At 52.5% G+C, this 26,701-nt stretch overlaps 1 protein-coding gene across 1 annotated transcript in view; it reads left to right on the forward strand.

The window, feature by feature from the left end:
* The first annotated feature begins 321 nt into the window (after positions 1–321).
* Wscd2 (WSC domain containing 2) overlaps positions 322–26,701 on the forward strand; it is a 116,747-nt gene continuing 90,367 nt past the window's right edge. The window contains exon 1 of the mRNA XM_004664097.2: positions 322–516. The gene's annotated coding sequence lies outside the window, so the exon portion shown is untranslated. The remainder of the gene's footprint in view (positions 517–26,701) is intronic.

A 26,701-nucleotide genomic window follows, 5' to 3' on the forward strand; every position in this document is an offset into this window, starting at 1 on the left:
CCACCGCCTGCCCCCCAGCCCTGCCCCCGCCCTGGGCCTCAGGGCCATTGGACAGCCGGACCCGCCGAGGCCGGGGGGAGGGCGGCCCGGGCCTGCGTGTGCGCAGCGCGGCGCGGCGGGAGGCCGGGGCGGCGGGTGGCGCGCAAGGAGTTAAGCGCGGGCGGCGGCGCCGGGGCTCAGCGCGAGGCGCGCGGCTGCGGGCGGACGGCGGAGGCGGCGCGGGGAGCTCGGGCTGCAGCCGGCCGAGGAGGAGCCGCATCCCCGGGCGCTGGAGCTGGAGGCGCCGGGAGCCCACACCCCGGCTCCGCTGAGCTGCCACCGTCCCGCTGCGGTGCGCAGCCTCGGGGCCGGCATCTCTCTGGTGGGGGGACCCGGCCGGCCGTGCGGGGTGCCCGAGGCACCGTAGACCCCAGACGCCGGCCGAGCTCTTGGCAACGGAGTTCGCGAGGGAACCGTTCCCCTACCCATCCATCCATCCATCCATCTGTCCACCCACCCACCTATCCACCCATCCAGGTAAGGACCCTGGGGCTGCTGGGCTCCCTCTCTCCGGGCTTCCCCTCCTGGGCCAGCCGCGGCCAGAGCCCCGCTGCGCTTCCCGTCCCGGCCGCTGCAGGCACGGGCGCAGCGCCCAGAGCGCCGAGATGAACCCCGCGTGGTGACAGCCGGCTCTGGGTAAATGACAAACTTTCCTCTGGCAAGAGGATGCGGCGACATGGAGACATCGTCGACCTCCCTTCCCCATAAGCATGGTCTTGGTGGGAGGGTGTGGTGGGGGAGGGTCTTTCTGGACGCATGGAGAAGCTGGGATGGGGAAAGGGGTATCTTTTGATTGCATGCATCACCCCACTTCTTGGCCAGCTCAGAGTCCCGAGGGAGAGAGAGAGAGAGAGAACAAGCTGGCTTCGTGGGTGCTGGTTGAGTGATACCCTGGGGTATGAGGGCTCCTGGCATGGGTTTTGTGGGTCACACTTGGCAGAGTGGTTTCGGAGCCATGTGTAAAAACAGAGCGCCACTTTGGCCCAGCAGAGCCCCTCTAACGGGCCCAAAGATTCCGGCGAATCTCCTGCCTCCTTGCCAGGGTCCCTCCGAGGGAGGAGGTCACCTCCCACCCCTGGAAGCGCCAAAAGAGGCTGATCTTTAAAGGAGCAGAGAAATTGGGGAGGCTGCCCGCACAGGTCAATGAGACTATTCAGAGGGAGTCTGGGGAGGTGTGAACTTTGCAGACAGGGGCTGGAAGGCTCCGGGTGTCTAGGGGTTCCTGGTGCTGTGTTTTGCTCTGGGGATGTGGGTGGTCGCCCACACTCCAGACCTCTGAGGCCTTGCCAGGCCCAGCGCATAGCTTGAGTGTGGCCAGGTTAGCTTTCCTTCCACTGAGAAGCATGCTAGCTGCTGCGACAGGCCACCTAGTCTCCCGAGGTGGTCTTGGAACTGCTCCTGTGGCCACAGCCCTGTGGGGGGACATCCACCTTTTTCTGGTTTCCTTGTCTCAGGCTGGGGTCCTCCAGACTTGTGGGTTGGTCCTTGGCATACTTGTTGTGCCCCACAGATGGACTGGATGGATTCTCTGGCCTTGATCCGGGCTGGAAATGTCCTCCTGGTCCTGGATTTGCCTCCTGCTGCGGCCGCCGGATGCCTGTCTCTGGGGGCGCATTGCCCCGGAGGTTCTAGGTCCTTGAGGTGGGAGTCTAAGAAGGCCCTGCCCTTGCTTGCGATTCTAAATCTGGAGCCAGACTAGAAGTTGCTTCCATAGATTCCCTAAATCCAAGTCGGAGACCAGGGTCTGATGTCTTGGCAAAAAGACCCAGCTCTGGGTGAGGAAGTCAAGCTTCAAATCTGCATTTGATTTGCTGTGTGACTTTGGGCAAATCACTTAACCTCTCTGGGCTCCAGCTGCTACTCCTCCAGAATAATGAGATGTCCTGTGTCTTAAGATTCCCATGGGGCAGGAGAGATGGCTCAGCGGTTAAAGGCTCTTGCTTGCAAAGCCTGAAGGCTCAGGTTCAGTTCCCCAGTACTCACGTAAAAGCCAGATACACAAAGTGGAGCGTGTGGCTGAGGCCCTGGAGCCTCCACACACACTCTTTCTGCCGCCCCCCCTTTCTCTCAATAAATAAAAATATTTTTTTAAAAGATTCTCTTGTCACTCCGAGCAATGTCAGAGGCGAGATTCTTAAAACCCCTCAGAGGTGTTTAAGAAACCCAGTCTTGGGCTGGAGAGATGGCTTAGCGGTTAAGACACTTGCCTGCAAAGCCAAAGGACCCAAGTTCCATTCCCGAGGACCCACCAAAGCCAGATGCACAAGGTGGTGCAAGATTCAGTTTGGTTTTTTTTTTTTTTTTTGCAAGTGTCTGGAGGCCCTGATGGCATCCATTCATTCCTCTCTCTCTCCCTCCCTCCCTCCCTCTCTCAGGTCAAATCCACTGCCCACTCCTCCACTGCAAAATGGTCAGTACATGTCAGTGCACAGGGCTGGCTGAGGAGCACCCAATACCACCTAACAGCATGGGATCAAAGGGGTTCCCCGTGTGGGGGGGGTCTTGCATAGGGACTCTGGGGACTGTTTTCCCGCAGAGGCTGACTGTTTCACCCCTGTCTGTACCAGGGGCTCCTTGGTTGAGGGGGTGAAAGCAGGTCCTCCGTTGGTCTCGCCAATCAAAGGATACCTGCAGTCCCTGCCCCCCTTTGGCTTCCTCATAAAAACACTGCTGGACCAAGCCGCTCCCAGTGGGGCGCCCAGGGCGGTCTGGGAGGGCTGGATGCACCCAGCTGCTGCGTTACCATGACAACAGGAGATGGAGGTAAGCTGTCTCCATGGCTTCAACTTTGCAGCTGTCTAGGGACTGGGCTCCGCCGCCTAGAAGTTTGTGTTCTGTGTCACATACCCAGGCTGCCCGCCGAGGGGCTGGGCCGGCGTAGCTGCTGTTCCCAGCAGGGCAAGCCACCCAGGGAAAGAGGCGTCTTATGGTGCTGTGTTGGGGAACAGAGTGTAGGCATGCCAGGATTGTGGTGTGGGGGAGCCCAGCGGACAGTCTTACATCTTTTGAACTGACTTGCCAGGGGTGGCCCTGATTCCTACTCAGTCTGCTGGGGGAGAGGGACTCAGCTTGTCTCAGCATCTGATGTGGAGGTGGCAGCTATGGCCCAGTTCCCCCCACGGCCTGCTGCGTCCGGGGTCGTAAGAAAGATTGACTGACTTTCAGGACTTTGGGAAATGAACGGTTTGCTCTCCTGCTGAAATATGGGGGACGGCTTGTGTGTGACTGTGTAGGTGGCGTGCCGTCTCTGCAGGCCTGTGCACGTGTGCTCGTGTGAGCTGGGTTGAACCGTGCGTGTGCGTGTGTGTGTGTGTGTGTGCGCGCGCGCGTGCCCCTACGTGACTAGCATTGGCGTGAGCGTGAACTTGACGCCTTGGGTCCGTGTGTGCGGTGCCTGTGGTTTGTGAGTGTGCGTGCGTGTTTGCCTGCCTGCAGGAGAACAGGAGCATACGTGTGAGTCAGAGCGAGTGCCAGGATGTGAGTGTGACTGTGCACATATTCCATGTGTGACTCGTCTCTGACCAAGCCGGTATGTGCCCGTGCAGACACGTGTGCTGTAAGGGTCTGTGCCAGAATGCCTGCCTGGGTGCAGGTGCGGGTGCAGGTTGGTAGCTCTCTGTGTGCTGCCCACGTGGGCGCTTTTTTCTTTTTAAATTTATTTCAGAGAGAGAAGGAGAAAGAGAGAGAAAGAATGGACATGCTAGGGCCTTTACCGAACTCCAAAAGCATGTGCCACCTTGTGCATCTGGCTTATATGGGTTCTGGGGAATCGAACCTGGATCTTTAGCCTTCACAGGCAAGTGCCTTAACCACTAAGCCCATCTCTCCAACCCTGTGTGGGCATTTCTGAGTACGCGCTACCATGTGAGTGTGAGCTTGTGCTGTGCACTGTGGGCATATGTGTCTATGTGGTTTCCAACACACCTCAGGGTCTGTCCCCACATGTGTGTAAAAACGCAGCCTCGGGCTAGAGAGATGGCTTAGTGGTTAAGCACTTGCCTGTGAAGCCTAAGGACCCTGGTTCAAGGCTTGACTCCCCAGGATCCACGTTAGCCAGGTGCACAAGGGGGCGCATGTGTCTGGAGTTTGTTTGTAGTGGCTGGAGGCCCTGGAGTGCCCATTCTCTCTCTTTCTCTATCTGCCTTTCTTTCTGCGTTTGTCACTCTCAAAGAAAGAAATAAATGATGAACAAAAAATATTTTTAAAAAATGCAGCCTCTCACCCTCACCAGTCTCTCTCTCTCTCTCTCTATCTCAGCATGTAGCTGTTTCTCACACATCTGTAAGTCTCTGTGCACATGTGTACTTCAAAGCCCACGTCTGTGTGTACACGCGTGTCTCCGTGGGCGTGCACCTTCACGTGTTGCAGTATACTCTTGTGTGTACGGACATATTTGTGGGGTCGTGCCTGGGTGTATCGTTGCTCTCTTGGCACTCTGTGTGGACGGCTGGTGTCAGCATGTGTTGGCTGCAGTGTGTGTCTGAGTGTATCTGTGTTCTCATGAGTGTTTCTGCACTTTGCGGTTTAACTTCCGTGCCCCTCTCCTGTGCGTGAGTGAGCTGCTGAGTGCGTGTGCCCAGGATGTCACAGCACGTGTCAGTGAGCATACTGCAGGCGTGCTCCTGAGTCTGCTTGTCCACATGTGCTGCAGACATGCCTCCGAGCCTCATGCATGCACGTGTGCCTCTGAGCAAGAGCGGCAGCTGAGGGTGTGCGGGGGACAAATTTGTGGGGGAGCAGGGTCGCACACACCTGCGTGCTTCCCAGTAGAAGCCAGCCAGAGACTAGGGTGGGGGGGGGGGTCTCCTGTGCTCTTCGTTCTGTGTGCCTTGCCAATGTTGAGAAGTCTGGGTGTCAGCACGTCTAAGCCCTCCGAAGCCCTGTGAATTCTTGCCCTGCCTCCTTGGCACCTTGCGCCAGAGTCTCTGGCCAGAAACCTCCGCTTTCGGACATTTGCAGAGCACACCCACAGATACTGGGAGCGCAGGTATAATTTTAGGCAGAAGGCCTGAAAATAGACAGCTTAGGATGTGCCAAGCATCTCGACAGCACTGTTTCTAATTAGGAGAACTTGTTTTCCTTAAATAAACAAATCAAGTGAGGAAAGAAATTGCCGGAGATTAATGGCTCCCCGGAGCAGGTCCAGATGTTGGGAGGGTGGCAACTGGGGTTTGCTAGGAGCTGCTGTTTGGTCTCTGGGGACCGGATGGGCTCTGCTCAGGATCCTGCCGGCAGTAGAGGTAGGGGTGCATAGGAGAGGCTGCGGGTGAGGGTGTGAAGCCCTTTTCCCAGGCCTGGGGGTAGAGGGTTGTGGATGCATCCCTCAGTCCCTCCCTGCCTGGTATTGATGGCCTTGGCCACGAGACATCCGTGTTCTTCTCCCTTAAGGTGCGGTAGGCAGGTTTCCACTCTTGCCCCTGTAGTTGGGCTCAGCTGCCAACTGTCATATGTCATTAGGTGAGCCAGGGGTGGCAGTGTTCCTGGTCCCTGCATAGGCCTTAGAGGGCTTTGAGCATGTATGCGCCGAGGCTGAAACAGCTGCCGCGAGCTGCTCCTGTCCTGGGAGCCCAGCTCAGCGCGCACACGTGCTATGTCTGGGTGACGAGCAGAGTCCAGTCCAGCCCAGCGGAGCTCCAGGCGGCACTGGGGCTTGCTTGATATCACCATACCGTGGCCAGTGCTCACTGATGAGATGACCAGCCAAGAGCTTTTATTTCCCATCTCTGTTTGAGCCTGGTGCTCCTTCAGACCTGCCTGGTGAATAAGCTGGATGGCTTACCCCCGCCATGCCAGCTCCTCCTTGCTCTCTGCCTGTCCCAACATGGCCATCGATGACAGATGACCACACTTAGGAAGCATTTCCTAGGTCTACACAGTCCCCCAGAAACTTTACACACCCATCACAGCAACCCTGAGAGACAGCTTCTCTTTGAACCTTTTTCTTTTTAATCTATGAGACTCAAGAGAGGTAAATGGATTTGCCCAGGTCACACAGCCCAGAAAAAGACCTTTCTGGAATCCGCTCACAGACCATTTGGTGTTAGAGACCATGTTTCTCACCATGATGTCAGATGGCCTCTCCAGTGCCAGCAGGCACATTTGACATAGTTGATACTATGTCAAACTAAAAGGCTAACGTGTGGCCTTTTTTCCTTGGCTTATCTGAGCCATGCCACGAGAGTGGAAAATACCTGTGTGAATGTGAATGGGGGAGATGGGGGGGGGGAATTCGCTGAGCCACCCATCAGCCTGTCTGCACACCCACCACTCCATCTGTCCATCCATCCATTCATCCATCACTTCTTCACCCATCCATCTCTCCATCCATTTGTAAGCTGTTGTCTATTCATCCATGTATAGATGTATCTTCCCACTCATCCATCCCTCTGTATCTATTCATCCATCCCTTCATCCATCAACCCATTCACCCACATATCCATCCACCCATTTGTCTTAACTGTCCATCCATTCACCCTTTTATCCATCCGTCTGCCTGTCTATCTGTAGATGTATCTGTTCATCCGCCCATCCCTCCACCCATCATCCACTCCTATATTCTTCCATTTGAAATTGGTATTTGCTGGTATCACTGTTTTCTCAGTGTCGTCTGAGTGGCATATTCTGTCTGGCCACAGAAGATACAGTGATGAGATGCCTCAGCTCTGTCCTCAAGGAGCTTGTGGTCTGGAGAGGAAGCAGAAGGGCCCGGGCTCTGGAGCACGTCAGCTGGGGTCAGTTCGGCCCTTGTTCCTTCCGGGGAGCAGCTCCAGCCCCACCTCACCCAGCTGTTGTGAGGGTCAAAGGAGCTGATAGTGTCTGAGCCCTTTGCAAGTGCCTGGCCCATCAGAAGCCACAGTGAACAGAGGACCCTTTTCCTAGTATCCTTCCTCATCCCCTTCCTCCTCCTTAACAAAGAAACAGTTGAATGTTATATCCAAAACAAATCTAGTCCTGGAACAAGCCAGATCCCAGAGAGGGTGCCTTCCCATCATCCTTGTCTTTCCCTCCCTCCCTCTCTTCTTTCCTTCCTTCCATGCAGCCAATCGCAAGTTAGAAACATGGGCTTTGTATTTATTTCTATTTTTAAAAAATATTTATAAGCCAGGTGTGGTGGCACACGCCTTTAATCCCAGCACTCGGGAGGCAGAGGTAGGAGGATTGCTGCGAGTTCAAGGCCATCCTGAGAGGACATAAGTGAATTACAGGTCAGCCTGGGCTAGAGTGAGAGCCTACCTTGAAATATATATATTATTGATTGTTTGATTGATTGAAGAGAGAGGAAAAGAGGCAGATAGAGAGAATGAGCATACCGGGGCTCTCAGCCACTGCAGATGAACTCGAGATGCATGTGTCACCTTGTGCATCTGGCTTATGTGGGTACTGGGGAATCGAACCTGGGTCCTTTGGCTAATCGGGCAAGGGCTTTAACCACTAAGACACCTCTCCAGTCCTCTTCCTTTTACCTCATGCTCAGGACAATGCAGGAATCTACAAATGGTACGATATTGGGCAGCCCAGCTGGCGGTGTGAACAGCTAGATGTCAGAAGCCTGGAGCTGGGAACTTCCGGGAAGCACTTGTTGGAATCACAGCATGTAATAGGGAGGGACTGAGTGCTGGGGAGGGTGAGTGGATACGTGGATAGGCAGATCTTCCTCCCTTGGGGAGAGCTCTAGAGGAAGAAATAGGTGGTCTGCTGCCCCCAGGTTGTCCCAGAGGTTACAGCGGAGCTCTTTAACCTCTAAGCCATCTCTTCAGCCCTGGATTTTGCATTTTTCATTCCTACCTTGAGGGACAAGGGAAAGAAAGACCAAACAAACAAAAAACAAATCCAGGGCCTCTGGAACAATCTGACTGGTTATTACTTTCGCCCAGCTCCTCTGTGTATCTCCATTCTTCCTGGAAACTGCAGCACATACCGAACAGAGCAGGAAAGGTGTCTCTTTTAACCACCGTCATCATCCGGGGAAAGAGCCGCCGTGTCCTCACTCAAAGCCCACTTGTTCTTCCTTTACACCCTTCTGATGGGCACGGTGACCTGGTTCCCAGGGTGGTGACACCCACAAGGAACGTGTGGGCTAGTGGAGGAGAAATAGTGTGGGCGGCGGGGAGTGGCAGCCGGCAGCCCAGCGTGCGTATGTGGTATGTGGGTGAAGATGACAAAAATAAGAAGCGGGAGAACGAGAGTCCTGCCCCTTGGAGAACTTCATGCCGCGGTCAAAGGACCGTCACCCCAAGGGACTTGTGCTTAGCTTGATTTTTACAGACAGCAGAGTTGGTGGCCTCATTGGCCCTTGGAAACAGCAGGGTGCTGTTTAGTAGTCAGGGCAAAAGGCAGGGAGGGGGCCAGCCGTGACTCCTGACCCCAGGCATCTGGAAGCCTCACCCGTGTAGAGGGTGTCTCCTTCCTCACCCAGGTGGGTAGGTGACATCGGACCAGCCACAAAAGGGAGAATCACAATTAAGTGTCTTAGCATGACCCATGTAGACTGTTTTGGTGGCTGTCAGCTTACATCTGAAAAAGCTGTTATGAAGGGAAAAACTGCTGGGCGCGGTGGCGCATGCCTTTAATCCCAGTACTCGGGAGGCAATGGTAGGAGGATGGCTGTGAGTTCAAGGCCACCCTGAGATTACATATGGAATTCCAGGTCAGCCTGGGCTACAGTGAGACTCTACCTCAAAAAAGAAGAAGGGAAAAGTTTCTTTTCTTTTCTCTCTTGATAAGTGAGATTAAAGGGTGGCTCTGGAGGTCCCTTGGGTGGGTTAGAATTAGAGATGCTGAACTCTAGGCTTGCATGAGGGGTGGGGGTACATGTTCTTTTGGGGTATCTGGTGAGATTCCTTAAAAAATGCAGGTTTATAGTGGGAAAGGGAGAAAGGGCCTACGCAGAGTTTTGGTTTTTTTGTTTGTTTGCTTGTTTAGGTTTTTCGAGGAAGAGTCTCGCTCTAGCTTAGGCTGACCTGGAATTCACTATGGAGTCTCAGGATGGCCTCGAACTCACGGCGATCCTCCTACCATTGCCTCCCGAGTACTGGGATTAAAGACATGTGCCACCATGCCCAGAATTGCTTGATTTTTTTTTTAAGGCAGTGTCTCTCCTCCAGCCCAAGTTAACCTGAAGCTTACTCTGTAGCCCAGGCTGGCCTCGAATTTACAACCATCCTTCTACCTCAGCCTCCCAAGTGAAGCACCACATTCAACTTTTTGTTGTTATTTCTGTGGGTTTTTTTTTTTTTTTTTTGGACTGTTGTTAATTATGCTGCAGTTCTTACTTCTCTGCCGAGAGAGACTACAACTACGGAGGATGAGGATCTCCTTTCCCTGCCCAGGTCTCCCCACTCTCCGTCACTCTCTCCTGACTCCGATGTACACATCACTGGGCAGTTGAAAGAAAAGGGAAATGGAGCTGTGGTCTGTAGGGCGTCTGTACAGGGTTTCCTCCAGTGAGGAAGGATGGGGAGGGTATGCCAGAGACAGAAATGGCAAGTACAAAGGCCCTGGCATGGGCAGAGACGCTGGGGCATCATGGGATGAGGAGAAGCTGGTGTGTCCGATGCAGCTGGACAGTCCTTGGGACCATGGCCCCCACGTGGCTTCTGTTCTTTCTTATTCTTCCAGAATCTCCTAGAAGAGTCTAGGGGTGGTGAAATGATTCCATGAAATCCTGGAATGCAACAGGAAGTGAGCCACCCCACCTGGGTGAGGTGAGAGCCCTCTGCGGTCCTCCAGGGAGCAGGGCATGGCTGGCACCTCTGCTCATTATGCAAAGCTACCCTCCCGGGGGAACAAGAGTCTCCAGGTTGGTTTCTGAATCTGCTATAAGCGCTCCAACGGCCTGCCTTCCTTGTATTGTTAGGGAATGGCCTTTGGGCCATTTTAACAGGTATTAAATAAATTTTATTTACTTTTTAAAAAATTTTTAAGGGAGCTTCTTTTCTCCTCTTTGAAAAACAAATCCCAGCTGTGTTTTGATAAGATAGACTTTAAAAAGCAACAGCAACAACAAAAACACTGGGGTAGTGCCACTGAAGGCTGATGTTTCTCCTCATGGCATCAGGATGGATTCAAATAATAGTCACGCATTTCGTTTCCACCTGGTCCCCTTCCCCTCTGCCCCGGCCTTCCCTGTGCAGCAGGGTCAAGCAGCGCTGAACGAATGCGGCTTCGAAAGTCCCCTCATCCTCACTCCCGTAGGCAGGGGGACAGTTCAACAGAGCCCAAGGCTTCTACCCTGGCAGATGGTGGTGCCCGCAGGGTGCCGCCAGGTCTCCCCAGGGCGCCTGCTGCCACTCCCTTTCCCTTGCCGCAAGTCCTGTGTAACGTGGGGACGTTGACCGCGGTCACCGCGGCAGGACTCTTTTGGTGATAAGTGACATAAATGGCAACTGCACAGCTCTACATTCCCTTACCCACAAGCAGCAGGAAGGGCAGGGGAGATGGCCCCACAGGCACAGTGCCAGCTCAGAATACTTGAGTTCAGGCACCCAGACCCCCCCCCCCATGTAAAAGCTGGAAGCTGTGGTGGGCGTCTGTAATCCCTGAGCACCCACAACTTTGTTTTTTAAAGAGAGGCAGAGACAGGAGAATTCCTCAGCAGCGAATGAGAGTCCTTGCCTCATAAAATGAGCATGAAGTTGAGAACTGACCCCACAGGCACACACCACAGCAAAGTGTGCCACATGACGCATGAACACGCACACAATAAATCCAAAAAAAATTTTTTTCTCCTTGGGCTGGAGAGATGTCTTAGAGGTTAAGGTATTTGCCTGTGAAGCCAAAGGATCCAGGTTCAATTCCCCAGAACCCATATAAGCCAGATGCACAAGGGGCACATGTGTCTGGAGTTCATTTGCAGTGGCTGGAGGCCCTGGTGTGCCCATTCTCTATGTGTTTCTCTTCTCTCTATCTCTCTCTCTGCTTGCAAATAAATAAATAATTTTTTAAAAAAGCCAGAAGCTGCCTGGCATGATGTGGTGACCCTACATCTAAAAAACAAAAAAAAACAAAAAGAAAAAAAAATTTAAGTTTCTTGGAATGTGGGCTGGAAAAATGGCTCAGTGGTTAAGCCACTTGCCTGCAAAAGCTAACAGCCAGAGTTCAGTTTCCCAGTACCCAGGTAAAGCCAGGTTGCACAAAGTGGCAATACATCTGGAGTTGGCTTGTACTGCCTAAAGGCCCTGTCCCACCCATTCTCTCTCTTTCTCTCTCTCTGTGTGTGTGTGTGTGTGTGTGTCTTTCTCTCTCTGCTTGCAAATAAATAAGTAAAATAAATTTTTTACAAAGCTTCTTAAAATGGAATGTAATTAGTAATAGCTTCAGGCTTGGCTAGATCCGGAAGCTTGACAAGGAACACACAGACTCGGCCTCCCCCGTCTCCCTCGCTGCCTCCCACATCCTTCATGCTTTCCCAGTCTTTGGGTGCATGTTACGACATTCTTCTCAGGTCAGCTCTTGTTTTGTTTTTTGTTTTTTTTTTTCTTCTGGGTACAAATGCCTGTCAGTGGCTTTGGCTGACATTGTGGCAATGAGCCCAGCTCCAGCAATTCTAAATGGAGACCTGTGGCCCTCTGGAGCCAGTCACAGTTGCTTGTGACCAACCTCGGCGCCTCACGTGTGTGGGTGGGGAGGGGAAATCACCCTTTGCGGCTTTCAGAGCCGCGGACGGACATCTCAGTCAAGGGAGGACAGGGAGTCCCCCCCCCCACCCCCAGAAGAGCATCAAGGCCAAGTTAACTGAAGAAAAAGAAGTGATTACTGCCCAGATCAAAGTGACTGGGGGAGGCCCTCTAGTCCCCATCGCAGGGAGCTGTGAGGATGAAAGGAGAGAGGGCACACAGGGCCTCTCTCTGCCTCCAGCGTGTGGCTGCTCAGTGCCCGCCGCCTGCCCGGCCTGCCCGCCACTGCTGCCGCCACCGCTGGATGTTAGTGGCGTGGAGTCCTGCAGGCTGGGAAGGGGCACCCGGAGGGCTCAGAGCTGTGGCAGGGGCTCCTTAATCTGGGGACTCATCCCGGATGTCCCACTGACCCCACATCACCTGAGAGTAGTCACTTCCCTCCTCTATCAGCATGCATGCGTGTGTGTGTGTGTGTGTGTGTGCGTGCGCGCGCGTGAATGTGTGTGTGAGAGAGAGAGACTTTCACAGCTACAAGCTGTGGTGATTCAAAGAATGCAGGGAGAGCACAGGACTCCAAGTACTGCTCAGAGACAGGCGGGGTCCCGGTGTGTGTGTGTGTGTGTGTGTGTGTGTGTGTGTGTGTACTGAATTCCAAGGTTGTGGGCACAAGTCTACCAAATTGTAAGTTCCACCAGTCCAGGCAGTTTACAAACAGCCAGCGAAGGAACGTGTCTGGGGAGTTGGTTCCACCTTCTCTTGCTAAAATGGGTCTTCCCAGCATGGGGGTAGGGCATGGGGACCCCAACTGTGCAGCCAGTGCGGTGATGGCCTCGGGAGACAGGCTTGTTTAATGGCAGGGGTGGGGGCCGGATCTTGGGCCTCAAGCATCCGGGCTCTGTGCCCACCCCAGGGGACGTCGTGTGTGAGGAGCAGGCTTGGCCTTGGGAGTAGGACCGTGCCCGCTTAGAAGCAGTTTACTCTGCTGTCTGAGATTATTAATGTTCTCTCTGATTTCCAGCTTCACACTATTGATTTCCTGGGATAAAACTGCAGGGCCTGAGAAAGATGGCCGCAGTCAGCCCTCCATGGGAAGGAGTCCTCCCTCCAGCCTGTCGCTAAGAGGAGTCACTTGACCTCTCTTAGTCTCTGTTCTCTTGTCACTGCGTGGGGAATCCTCTGGCTCCCAAGAGGCACCAGGCACATAGTAGGTGTTCAGTAGAACAGGCTCTTATCACGCTGCAAGTCCCAGCAGCCTGGGAAGAGGCGAGTTAATACTGTCCCCCATAGTTTACTAAGGACTCAGTCTTCCCAGAAGCCCAGAGATGAGGCACATCCCCCCCACCCCTGTGTGCCCACGGCGGCCTTTAGCAGTGGACCCTCTGCCCAGCTCTGCCACTCACTTGCTGTGCCATTTCAAGTGATTTTGTTAACTTCTCTGGGTCTGTTTTCTCAGGTCTGGAAGCCAACCTTTTTCCCTTCCACCCTAGGGCCTTTTTAAAAAATATTTACTTAGTTATTAGAGAGAGTGAGAAAGGCAGATAGTGAGAGAATGGGTGCGCCAGGGCCTCTGACCACTGCAAACAAACTCCAAACACTTGCGTCACTTTGGGCATCTGGCTTTTTACATGGGTCCTGGGGAATCGAACACGGTCCTTAGGCTTCGCAGGCAAGCTCCGTAACCACTGAGCCATCGTTCTAGCCCCCAGGGCCTTTTTTGTACACCATGTGCCTGCTGCCACAGACTTGCCCTGTTCACACGGTTCATTGCAACTGCCTCCTCCGGGGTGAAGTATTCCTCCTGAGCAGTTCCTCCGGGTCTCCCCCGGAGCCGGTCAAGTCTCCCCTTGAGATGTGCTCCTCAGGCTGTCTGTCCTTCTCACAGGGTTTGTGATGACAGTGGCCCGTGGGCCTGCTTGACCTGCTGTATTCTTTCCCAGATGGTGTGTTCAGGGAAACTGGCCTTCGCTCGTTCTGTGTCCCCAACCAAGCTCATTCCAGACTTGCCATGAGCACGGAACAGAAGATGGGATGTTCACAGACGAAGCTGAAGGAAGCCAAGGGGACAGGGACGGGGGGTGCAAATGGGTCCGTCCCTGGGCTCGTGGGGCTCAGCGATCCCCCGTGCTACCACGCCAACATGCACACCAGACAGAAATGTCTTTGCATGCCCCACTTTCCCCTAAGTTCGTGCCTGTGAGACCCAGAAGCGCTGCAAAGCACGGCCATCTCAGAATAGATGGGCCAGATGAGATTTGGACTCACCAAGGAATAGTTACCGCGCAGCAGAGGCAGTGGACAACCTTCGGCACACCACAGAAGGGGGCCTCAAAACGATGGCCACAGGGATGGAGAGGTGGCTCCACGGTTAACGGGGCCTGCTTGAAAGACTAACGACCCAGGTTTGATTTCCCCGGTACCCATGTAAAGCCAGATGCACGGGGTGGTGCATGTGTCCAGGGTTCCTTAGCAAGGCCCTGGCACACCGCTTTTCTCTCTCTCTCTCCCTGCTTTCAAATTAATTTTAAAAAAATTAAAAAAAGAACCCCCCCCCCCAAAAGCTAGGCACATGCACATACTGTAAAAAGCTCAAAACAGAAGCAAAATATGGTGTGTGGGGGTACAAGGGTGCTTAGCTAGAGATAGATACTGCCAAGTAAAGCAAGGACAAAAGTGACTCTGAGAGCTAGGAAGAAATGTCCTCAGGTGGAGTGGGAAGAGGTGTTGAGAAGGGGGTTCAGAAGGTTTGGGGTGCCAGGAGCCTTGTTTATCATTATGCCGTGGGTTGCATGGACGTGCATTCAAGCTGTGGTCCCTGGTCAACTTGTCAGTGTCTGGCCAGGCATGGTGGCACATGCCTTTAATCCCAGCACTGGGGAGGCAGAGGTAGGAGGATCACTGTGAGTCCAAGGCCAGCCTGAGACTTCATAGTGAACATAGTGAATTTCAGTGTAGCCTGGGCTAGAGCGAGACCCTATACCTCGAGAAGGAAAAAAAAAAAAAAAAAAAAAAAAAAACATATATATATATATATACATATATATATATATATGTATGTATACATACATGCATATATATATATATATATGTAACCAAAACCAAAACTTGTCTGTGTTTGGGTTGCTTCATGAACATGGGTCATGATTCCCGTAGAAACCATGTCTGCGTCTCTCCACGTGACTCCCACCGGGGCCACCTGGGGGAGCAGAAAACACGCTTGTGTTTGCCACAGCAGTGGAAGGATTTTGTTTGGTTTTGTTTCTGAGACAGGTTCTCACTGTGTCAACAAGCTGGCCTCGAACTGGTCATTCTCGTGTCTCAGCCTCCCGGGGCTGGCATGTCAGGGGGACAGCCACCTGCCCAAGCTATTCGCGAATGCTACAAATCCTGTTAAGAGGCACGGTCCCCACTGGCCCATAAGCCCCTGGGGACCAAATTTGTTTGAGGGAAAACAACCTCTGTATCTTTTGTCTGGGCTCAGAAGCTGCCTGCCACAGGGCACACCAGGCCTGATGAGATAAGGCTTAGGATGGATTTCCCTGGGAGGGGGGGGGGGGAATGACAAAAGAAAATAGGAAAGAATGAGTAAAATAAAACCCAAGAAACACTGGGAAGTGCCCAGCTTTGGATGATCCGGCAGACAGGGAGATGAGTCGCCTTAGGTGGCTGTTCAGGTGACATCCCAGGCAGGGTTGGGGTAAGGACATGGGGCTCCAGGACAGCACCGTAGGGCCCAGCCCCCGGGAGGGGGTGGGAAGGGGTGGGCAGGAAAGTTAGATCTATGTAGTTGCTACCCATTTGTGGCGCCTCCTTTGTCCTATGTGGCAAGGTGAAACCTCCTAACCCATCAGGAAACACTTCCCCCATCCAAGTCCTAACTAGGCCAAAATCAGGGCCCGGGTCAGGGTGGTAAGGCAGGAGCCAGGAAGCACTGCTCACTGTCTCGTTGACAAGGCGCCGCGTAGCACACCTGAGTTGTTGACAAGCCACTTGCTTGGAGAAGCGCTGGCACTAGCAAAGGGGAGGAGGCTAGCAGGCCCCTCCCGTCGTTGGTAGGGATCCCGGAGAGCTTGGAGGAGTGAACTGAGCCCTTTCAGAAGACGGCATAGGGTGGGCGGGGGAGGAGGGATAGGTGGCACAAGGGGAACCTGGAAGGGTCATGTCGCAGTAGGCCTGCACATCGCTAGGCATCGGTGAGACTTGGAGGAGACGCTCGGAGGCACCACATTTCTATTTCAAAACCTCCCTAGGGCAGCATGTGGTGGTGCATGCCCGTAATCCCTCAGGAAGGCTGAAGCAGGAGGTTGGCCAGCCTGAGCTACCCTGCTCTTTCAGCATAACCTGTAGATGTTTCACTGAAGCCCAAAGAATCAACCTTGGCTGCCCTCCTTCTCACCTCCCCGACAGAAGACCTGCAGTCAACCAGCCCCCTCCCACCTCTCACTCCCTGCCTGGCCACCTCACCCCATCCCTGAGCTAGGCAGCCCCAGCCTCCATCGCTAGGTGCCCACAGCACCCAAGCCTTCTCACGTGACTGGCCAAGCATCACCTTCCGACCCTGCAAGGTGCATTCAAAGGTGCTGCATTTGTTGAGTGAACGAGACGTGTGTGTTGGGCCTGGGCTGGGGTCAGGGTGATGGGTGGTGTAGGATAAAGGGTTCGAGGAACGCAGCTGCGGTGTTTGTGACAGTGATGGAACATGTCTACCGCGCTAGGCTCTCCGGGGCCTTCTGTTCTTTCGTCCTGTACAGATGGTCAGAGCAGTTACGTGACTGGAGTCAAATCCCACAGGAACCAGAGTGGATCAAGTTCGAGGCTAAGCCCTGGGAGACCTAGCCTAGAGTCTTCCGGGCTCTTACCCCATGCCAGGCATTGTTGATGCCTCTCACCATGCCCGAGGTGCGTGGGACCACTAAACATCAGAGAGGTGGGGTGGTTGGCCCAGGAGTGGAGCAGGGTGAAGGGGGTTCAATCCACCCTTAGGTATCAGCACCCCACACACTTTCCCTTTTATCTGTGAAGGAGAATCAAAGGAATTCCCAGGGCCATGCTTCAAAGCAGCTTGCAGGAGACCTGTCAGCTCCCCTGTGAACCTGCTAGTTCTTGACTTTGATTTCCTTGAGCCGGCGGGAAGGGCGGTTCCGCAGGGATCAGTAAACCACACAGGACAGACCTTGAACTCAGAGCACACGGTGGCGCTTTGATTATCTTTCGCCCGGACTCCATGTTAGCTTAATGAAACATCTGATCACAGTGGTGGCTTTGTAGCTTAAATCTCCCCACGTTTCACCATCTCCCTGTGGAAACTCCCCCAGGGGCTATTCCTGGAGCTCTCCGATGGCCAAGTCTGGCTGACCAGATACTGGGAACCTCACAGAGAGCCCACCTTCCTGGGGTAGCTGCCTGTGCTCTGGGCCCGTCATGGAGATGATGATAAGGCAGGATTGTCACAGGTGTGTTATAGAGACAGTCTCATTCCAGCCCCACAGCAGAAGCACTAGGAGAAATGTGGCATTATTTCAGCCTACTTTTTAATTTTTACTAATTTAATTAATTAATTTATTTATTTATTTTGCATGAGAGAGACAGAGAGATAAAGAGGCATACAGAAAGAGAACGGACACACCAGGACCTCTAGCCAATGCAAACCAACTCAGGATGCATGCGCCACCTTGTGCATCCAGCTTTATGTGGGTCCTGGGGAATTGAACATGGGTCCCTTGACTTTGCTAGCAAGCAGCTTAACAGCAAAGCCATCTCCCCCGGTCCTGTTTCTGCTTGCTTAGCCATCAGGAAAACTGAGGCAGAGCAAGGTGAGCTGGTCACGCAGTGGGTAACAGTGCCAGAGTCTGATCTGAGCTTGTTTTCTGCGCCCTTAGAAGAGCCTCCGTGTCCTCTGAGCTGTCAGCAGGGTCACCCTCACCCGGTGTGGTGACCAACACCTGCAATCCCAGCGCTCAGGGGGCTGAGACCAGAGGGACCATTAGTTCAGGGCCAGCCTGGGCTACATAGTGAGGCCTTGTCTTCTGAAGGGGACTCACTGTAAGGAAGAGTGCTGGCTAGAGAGGAGCAGGATGGGAGGCACGAGGATATGCCAGGGTTAGAAAGACCTCCAGAGGAAGGAGAAAGCACCATTGGGTGTGCCAGGGTTGGGCTAGGTATGGAAGTGAAAGGAAGGAGGGGCCAGGAGAGAGGTAGGTAGGGTAAGGTATGCAGTAGGTGCTCGGTACATGTAGGGTAAGGTATGCAGTGGATGCTCAGTACATGCAGGGTAAGGTATGCAGTGGGTGCTCAGTACATGCAGGGTAAGGTATGCAGTGGGTGCTCAGTACATGCAGAGTAAGGTATGCAGTGGGTGCTCAGTATATGTAGGGTAAGGTATGCAGTGGGTGCTCAGTACACCACTTTGGCCTTGCTTTTGATGCCCTTCTCTGCTGACCTCACCCTGACCAAGGGCCTGACTCAGGGGTTAAGCCTAGCAAGGGTGCCTTTAGACAGCAGGTTCTCCTGATGTTCTTCATGCCATCCCAGCTCCTGACTAGGGCTCCTTCATACCGCCTGGCACCCAGCTTCTGCTGGGCTGAGGCCTGGCATTACCCAGCTCCCAGGCTACTGGATGCTACCGCCTCCCCAACCCCACACTGTCTGCCAGGCCCCTCACATGAGGCTGCGCATCTGGGTCTCTAGACAAACCCACCCATCCTCTTCCTCAGCCGAGACCCCGTGGCATGTGGGGCTGGCCCGTCCCTTGCTGGAGGTGCGGTGGCCATGCCATGCACGGCACAGTGTCGCGGGTTTCTGCGGCTTCCACCCGCTCCTGCTCCGTGCCACTTACACCTCCTCCCTCACCTGGGGCAACGGAACCATCTTTAGACACAGGCTACTGTTCCTGGGGTGGGGGAGTGGGGCAGGTTTACACCATTAAGAACCACTTACTGTTCTGAGAGACTAAGTGCACTTTGTGTGCAAGCTTGAGAGGCCAAGGGGCCCAGAGACAACCTGGACTAAAATTTCCATGTACGACAGCTGAGAGATTGCTCAGTGGTTAAGGCACTTACCTACGAAGCCTAAGGACCCATGTTCAACTCTCCAGGTCCCACATAAACTAGACACGCAAAGTGACATGAGTGGGCAAGGTCACCTGTGCGCCCAAGGTGGTGCACATGTCTGGAGTTTGACTGTAGTGGCTGGAGGCCCTGGAGTGTCCACTTTTTTTCTCTATCTTGCCTCACCCCTCCCGCAAATAAATATATAAAATGTTTTAAAGAAAACAGCTGAGTGTGGCCATGCATGCCCGTAACCCCAGTCCCACTGGGGAGCTGAGGCTGAGAATCTTCAGAGCCCTGCAAGCTTTGGAATTAGTCCAAGGAGACTCCTGCTTAGAACAAGATCAAGTGGAGAAACGGTGGAGTTTGCTGCCCCCCCCCCGCCCCTGTTCCTCTCTGGCCTCAGCAGGCGAGCGCTCCCCCAGCTACAAGGGAGTGTATGGAACACTCACTGCAAGGGCACAAACATGTGCATACAACACACACACACACACACACACACACCTCATACATACACACAAGCAAAAGGAAAAAAGAAGAACCACTTATTTGAACACCTCATTAACATACACACAAGCAAAAGGAAAAAAGAAGAACCACTTATTTGAACTTACTGTTCTCCATTCCCTGGGAACCAAGAGGTTGCCAGAGCTGAGAGCTCTGTCATCAAACAGAGAGTGGAAAGAAAGAAGAAATCAAGCAGTGTAAGCCCGTAGAGTGTGTCCATCAGAAGTTGCTGGGCTGAGGGGCTGGAGGGATGGCTTAGAGGTTAAGGCACTTGCCTGAAAAGCCTAAGGACCCAGGCTCGATCCCCCAGTACCCATGGAAAACCAGTGGCACATGCATCTGGAGTTTGTTTGCAGTGGCTAGAGGCCCTGACATGCCCATTCTCTATCTTCCTCTCTCTCTCTCTTAAATAAATAAGTAAAATATCTGGGCTAGACAGATGGTTTAGCCATTCGATTCCCTGGTACTCACATAAGCCAGATACACAAGGTGGCACATGCAGCTGGAGTTGGTTTGCGCTGACTATAGGACCTGGCAGGCTTATTTTCTCTCTCGCTTGCTTGCTCTTTCTCTCCATTTGCCTCTTTCTCTCTCTCAAATTAATTAATTAATTTAACTTAATAAAAAGTAGACTCCAAGTACAACTTGGACTCTTTTGTTGTTGTTGTTGTTGTTGTTGTTTTATTTTATTTTATTTTATTTTTTTTGAGGTGGGATCTTACTCCAGCCCAAGTGGACCTGAAATTCACTCTGTATTCTCAGGGTGGCCTCAAACTCATGAAACTCATGACCATCCTCCTACCTCTGCCTCCCGAGTGCTGGGATTAAAAAAAAAGAAAAAAAGAAGTTGCTGAGCTGAGACCCTCTGGGACCACCCTCAGGAATGGGACTTTGTCCAAGGTGTGAAGCAAGTTGGAATCAAAGTGAGGTTCAGGACGCAGGCCGGTCCTGCCCTGTGCCGCCCTCCCAACATCTAGAAGAGTGGATGGTTATTCCTTAGCCACGCCCACACCGGGGACTCCTTGGGGCAGCTCCCTCTCCCCACGGCTGAGAGCTTTTAAAGACAAAAGGCTGTTCCACAGGGTAATAGTCAATTAATTGCTCTCGTTGGCGAGATAATGCGTCTCATCTTTTTCTAGAACGTGCGTTTGCTTCTCCTGAGACCCAGCCGGTTCTTTCCAGCTATTCTCTTTCCCTCTCCCCTTGCCTCCTCTCGGCTTAGCTGGGGCCAGAGGGAGAACGCGGCAGCGTGTGATAAGAAGGCCAGCGGTCCCTCCCCGGCCCTGCTGCCCCAGTGGGTTTCTGCTCAGGGCAGCGGGGGACATTTCAGGTCCTCTCACAATGAGGCCATTTAGTAGGACTCTCCTCCCCAGGCCCACAGAGAAACCAGAGCACAGAGCAGTCAGGAAAGAGAAATAAAACCAGCAGAGCGGCTCCGATCTGAGGGCGATACCCCGGCAGTCCAGGCCCAGCAAGCTCGGGTTTCAGAGCTTCTTAGCAAACACCCCTCACGGCTCAGTTTCCCTCTGGGAGGCTCGTAGGGGATGATGGCCAAGGAAATACAAAGTTAGCGCCGTATCTGGGTCCAGGCAAGGCTCCAACCCAAAGAGGGCAGAACAAGGGCCCAGTGTGCTTCTGGCAAATACATGTGAGAGCTGGCTCCGGGGGCCTCCAGCCAGGCGCTGGGCATCATCAGAAATTCACTGTGTGGCCAGAGAAATTCAGGGCCGGGCAGGCATCGGTGGCATGGAATGAGCCGGTCAGCACACTTGCGGGCCGTCTGTCCGTTTCCCTCTCAGTGGCGGCAGCCTCTGCTTTGGGATCAAGAGGACACCCAGGAGTTTCCACCCCACCGTGAAATCCAAAGGGGGTGTGGGACGTGCCTCTGGTTCTCCTAGAGACTAGAAGGAGACCCAAGAAAGGGTTGCCAACAAATGTCCTTGGGGCGCCAACTTAAAACCTAAGATAGTCTTGTGGCAGATCTTGGCAACATGGCCGCTGTGCTGCTTTGGAAGGCCCAGTGCCCTGGAGTCGATACAGAGGGTTTAGATCACAATCTCGTATTTGTTAGCTATGTGCCTCAGACAAGCGATTTAACCCCCGTGCCTCAGTTTCCCCCATACGTAATGTTGTGTTCACATGACTATTTGAACACACGGCTGGCTTCGAATTGTGCTGACTCCATTTACCTCTCTGGGTTTGTGTTGGAAAAACTCCCCACTCCATGTCGGTGATGAATTCATGTGAAGACGCCGGTTAGTGGAACCTGGACCGTGGCTGTGTGTCGCCGCCACAGCCCACGAGGTCCTAGATAGCAACTGAGCACGTCTGGGGCACATTTGGATGATCTGTGATATCCACGGGGATTCAGGCAGAAGGTAAAGGCTTGTTCAGAATGTGGAGAAATCACAAGGAGTGGTGAGGCACCCCAGAATTAGCAGCGTTGGGCCTGCACAATTTCTTGGGGGAAGGGAACCGTGTGTGTGTGTGTGTGTGTGTGTGTGTGTGTGTGTGTGTAGGGGCTCAGCAGAGAGCAAGGAGCTGGGGCAGCAATGCACATCCTGAACATCCCAGCCCTCCTCCGCATGGTGCCATCCATCGGGCATGCCCAGGCGCTCCCCGGAAAGTGCAAAGCCTAGGATGCTGTCCCCACAGACCACCAGCAGCAGGACAGGGCAGGGCAGGGCGAGAGTTAGGGACCAAAACAACAGCACAGGGATCTGAGAAAGAGGACAGTGTTCTAGCAGAGGCCTTCCTTGTGCTGGTACAGCAGGCATTCCATGCACAGAGCAGGGTTAGGTCCAGTCACTGGAGTAGGTCAGCCTGAGGGGGAAGCCAGAGGCTGCCGAGTGTCCTGAGTGGCTATCGTAGTCAGTTCCACCATGCTGGGATGAACATCCAAAGCAGAGAGGAAGGGATTTATTTCCAGCTTACAGATCCAGGGGAAGTTCCATCAGGAACGGTGAAAGATACTGGCCCTCCTTCCACAGACCCAAGCAGGGAGACAAAAACCTCCAGCAGCCAGCCAACATCAAAAAGCAACACACATGGGGGCTGGAGAGATGGCTTAGTGGTTGAGGTGCATGCCTGCGAAGCCTAAGGACCCAGGTTCGAGTCTCCAGCTCCCATGTAAGCCAGATACACATGGTGGCATATGCATCTGGAGTTTGTTTGCAGTGGCTAGAGGCCTTGGCACACCCATTCTCACTCTGTGTGTGTGTGTGTGTGTGTGTGTGTGTGTGTGTGTGTGTGTGTGTCTAATAAATAAATCTTAAAAAAAAGAAAAGAAAAGCAGCAATCACCAAGTCGGTAGTGAGCAGAACTCTGAGAGCTCAAACCTGTCTGTATACCTTTGGGCTGGAATTCAGATCCGCTCCCAGTGACACGTCCTCCAGCCAGGTGACTAGAGATCCAAGTCACAAACTTTAATAAAACGCCTGAGTCTATGGGGGGGGTGGGGGACATGTTCAAACTACCACAGCGGGTGAATAGCCCAGGGTGGTGTTGGCAGGTTCATTCTACCGTCACAAGCTGCTGCCAACTTGATACTTTAAAACAACGCACACACTGATGCTGGAGGGGCTCCAGGCCAGGATGAGACTTGCTGGGCTCAAGGTCAAAACTGAACCAAGTAGCTTACCAGAGGCTACAGGGGAAACTGGACCCTTCTCCAGCATCTAATGGGCATGTCCAACCTTGTAACATTGAGAGACAATACCACCATCTACACACTTTATACTTAAGAACTGTGCGATTGAATTACAAAGAAAATGCACAATACCTCATGATGTTTTCCAAATTTATTGATTGATTGATTGATTTGAGAGAGAGATAGAGAGAAAGAGACAGAGACAGATAGAGAGAACATCGTTGTGCCAAGGCCTCTAGTGGCTGCAACTGAACTCCAGACCATGTGTGCCTCCCCCACCCCCCGTGCATCTGGTTTTATGTGTATACTGGAGAATTGAACCCCAGTCCTTAGGCTTTGCAGGCAAGCACCTTAACCACTGAATATCTCTCCAGTCCTGCCTCATGATGTTTTAAGGAAGTTTATGATTTTTGCGTTGGACTGCATTCATAGCTATCCTGGGCTGCAGATTGAGCATGCATGTAAACGTTGCCTATATTCCTGAGTTCGTGACCCCCCTGCCAAAGCTCTCACAGCACTCTGGGCTCTGCTTGGTCTCACATCTCTGTTTCTGACATTCCCCCCCGCCCCCCGCACCCACTTTTCCCTTGTGATGCTCTTGAGTAGCCAAGGCCATCCTCCCCCTCTTTGAATACTTACCTTACCACATCTGCAGAGGTAAGGGGACACCCTCACGGGTTCTAGGGAGTAGGACATCCAGGAAGCTCCTACTGGGAAATTCCCACCCAGGGTGCTGATCCCAGCCTCCTACTAACCCTCAGCTAACATCTCTCTCTATCTCTCTTTAAAATTTTTTTTGTTTATTTTTTATTTATTTATTTAAGAGCGACAGGCAGACAGACAGAGAAAGGCAGATAGATAGAGAGTAGCCTCCAGCTACTGCAAATGAACTCCAGATGCATGCGAGAATCGAGTCTTGAACTGGGGTCCTTAGGCTTCATAGGCAAGCGCTTAACTACTAAGCCATCTCTCCCAGCCGTAGCATCTTTCTTTTAGGTTAATGTTTCTCATATTCCAGCAAATCTTGATCTGTCTTCAGGACTCTCCTCCAGAGCTGCATGTTTTTCTTTAAACCGGTCCTAAGTCAGCTTCCTGTTTCACAAACTTCCTCCTAAGTGGTGAGATCTGAGCGGAACCGGGGTCTGACATTCACTTGTAACATTTCCAATGATCCCGCTGAAATAACTGCACGGCCGTCAACATTCTAAGGAGTGGGTGGGGACACCCCTTAGAAAGAGGGCATAAAACACTGTGGTTGCACAGATGCCAGTCACGATTTTAAGCATCATTTTATTTTATTTTTATTTATTTGAGAGAGCGAGAGAGAAAGAGGCAGAGAGAAAAGAAGAGAATGGGTGCACCGCAAACGAACTCCAGACATATGCGCCACCTTGTGCATCTGGCTTACGTGGGTCCTGGGGAATTGAAACGAGGTCCTTTGGCTTTGCAGGCAAATGCCTTAACCATTACACCATCTCTCCAGCCCAGTCAAGATTTTTAAAAACGTACTGAGGCCCCATCTGCAGCTGCAGGGTGAGGCTGTGGCAAGGATCCTAAGGAGTGACAAGGCCTGTGTTTGGGCTCTGAATCTGCTTGGTGACATCGGCCAAGTTCTGAGGCCTCAGTTTCATCATCCACACGACGGGGAACAATTCTTAAGGGCCTCAAGTCCAGACCTGAGGTGGCTTTGATAACCCATGTTGTGTGTCAGCAGTGGGAGGCGGGGACACACAGCACAGGCAGGATTTGAGGAGAGCTCATATCCTGGAGACTGTTAGGGTGTGGTAGAGCCCACCTCAGCCCACACCACTGCCCTCTGTTCTTTGTGCTGTGTGTCTAACATCGGAAGTACACGTGGCTCATGGCAGTTTTAGGAGGGGGGCCGGATTTTATTGTAGGCACATGTCAATTCTAGAATAAGCACCTTTTTTTGTTTGTTTGTTTGTTTGTTTGTTTTGTTTTTCGAGGTAGGGTCTCACTCTGGCTCAGGCTGACCTGGAATTCACTATGTAGTCTCAGGGTGGCCTCGAACTCACGGCGATCCTCCTACCTCTGCCTCCCGAGTGCTGGGATTAAAGGCGTGCGCCACCACGCCCGGCTAGAATAAGCACTTTTTAAAAAATTTATTTATTTGAAAGATAGAGAAAAAGGCAGACAGAGAAAATGGGTGCACCAGGGCCGTTAGCCACTGCAAATGAACTCCAGATGCATGTACCACCTTGTGGCTCCTGGGGAATTGAACTTCGGCCTTTTGGCTTTGCAGGCAAATAAATGCCTTAACCACTAAGCCTTCCCTCCAGCCCTGGAACAAGGATTTTGTAGAATGACCAGAGGAAGGACAATATGATTCCAATGACAGTCCATGTGGTGCTTTGAATGTGACATGTCCCCCAAAGCCTCATGTGTTAGTGATTAAGCCTGATCATTCTCCAGCTGGTGGATTCTTTGGTGAGGGGTGGAGCCTTGCTGGAGGAGGTGTGTCACTAGGGGCAGGCCTTGGAATTTTATAACCGAGCCTCCCTGGCCAGTGTGAGCTAGCTCACTCTGACCACATCCTTCCTGCTGCTGTGGGGATGGGAGGCCCACCCGGCTGTTTGCTCTTGTCACAGTTTCCCTGCCATGGTGCAACTTCTCCTGTAAACCACATTGAAACATACCCTTTCCTTCCATAAACTGGCCTACGCCTTTAATCCTAGCACTTGGAGGGCAGAGGTAGGAGGATCACTGTAAGTTTGAGGCCAGACTTCAACTACAGAGTGAGTTCCAGGTCAGTCTGGGTTAGAGTGAGACCCTACCCATCCCCTAAAAAAAACAAAACAAAAAAAAAAAAAACTCCATAAGTAACTTCTTCTCAGGTATTTTTCCCAGCAACCATAAGGTAACTGCTACAGTCCAAGATGTCAATGCTTGTGCTGGAAAGATGGCTCAGTTGTTAAGACACTTACCTGCAAAGCCTAATGACTTGGGTTTGATTCCCCGGTACCCACATAAAACCAAATGCAAAAAGTGGCACCTGCATCTGGAGTTTGTTTGTAGTGGCAAGAGGCCCTGGCATGCCCATACACTCTCTCTCTCTCTCTCTCTCTCTGTCTCTTTTCTCTCTCTGCTTGCAAATAAATAAAACATTTAAAATTTTTTCATTTATTTTTATTTATTTATTTGAAAGCAACAGACACAGAGAGAAAGAAGCAGAGGGAGAGAGAAAGAGAAGAGAGAATGGGCACTCCAGAGCCTCCAGCCACTGCAAATGAACTCCAGACGTGTGTACCCCCTTTTGCATCTGGCTAACGTGGGTTCTTGGGAATTGAGCCTCAAACTGGGGTCCTTAGGCTTCACAGGCAAGCATTTAACTGCTAAGCCATCTCTCCAGCCCAAAACATTTTTTAATCTTATTTATTTTGAGAGTGAGAGAGAGGCAGATAGAGAAAAAGAGAATGGGCATACCAGTGTCTCCAGCCACTGCAAATCAACTCCAGACACATGCGCCTCCTTGTGCATCTGGCTTGCGTGGGTCCTAGGGAATTGAACCAGAGTCCTTAGGCTTTGAGGGTAAATGCTTTAACCAGTACGAAGTTTCCCCAGCCCAAATAAAATATGTTTTAAATTTAAAAAAAAAAAGATATCAAAAGTCCCCTCATAACACTGGAAATGCCAGAGAGCTTTGTGGTGAGAATATCGACTCTGAGAATCAGACAGAACTGGGTTCAAATCCCACCTCTACCACTTATAATGCATGGGTAGGTTACTTCACCTGCCTGAGCCCTGACATTCTTATCTGTACAATGGAGATAATAATGGTACTCCCTAAATTTGTGGTAAGGCTTAAGAGACTGAACCCATGCCAAGTA

This window comes from Jaculus jaculus, chromosome 13, assembly GCF_020740685.1.
Source record: "Jaculus jaculus isolate mJacJac1 chromosome 13, mJacJac1.mat.Y.cur, whole genome shotgun sequence".
Classification (NCBI taxonomy): domain Eukaryota; kingdom Metazoa; phylum Chordata; class Mammalia; order Rodentia; family Dipodidae; genus Jaculus; species Jaculus jaculus.